The following is a 410-nucleotide window of genomic DNA, read 5'->3' on the forward strand; positions in this document are numbered from 1 at the left end:
CAAATAATTACCAGGCACAGATTTGAAGATAAAGGTTATATTAAGTAATAACAAGGAAAACTAGAGAGGTTAATGAAGGTATATGAATAAGGAAAGGTGATCCTGAACTATTAAAATTGAAGCTGCCCTTCCCCCCTCACTGGAGGGGTGAAGGCACCTAACTGAACTTGTTAGATAATTTATATATCTAATCACTAAATCACTAGGTAATTATATATTGACATTAATGAAGAATAATATTAACAAACAGGCTAACCCTATGAGTAGAAACCACTGGCTTATGCTACAATGGCCACCTCAGGTGAACCCCCAAGTCTGGAGTAGCAAGCAGAGTGTCTGCTCACTTCAACCTCCACAAAGTAACTGTCTCAAACCCTTCTCAACTGCCCCCTCACCCAAAGTTCTCCAGG

The sequence above is a fragment of the Gracilinanus agilis genome, chromosome 1 (assembly GCF_016433145.1).
Source record: "Gracilinanus agilis isolate LMUSP501 chromosome 1, AgileGrace, whole genome shotgun sequence".
NCBI lineage: Eukaryota > Metazoa > Chordata > Mammalia > Didelphimorphia > Didelphidae > Gracilinanus > Gracilinanus agilis.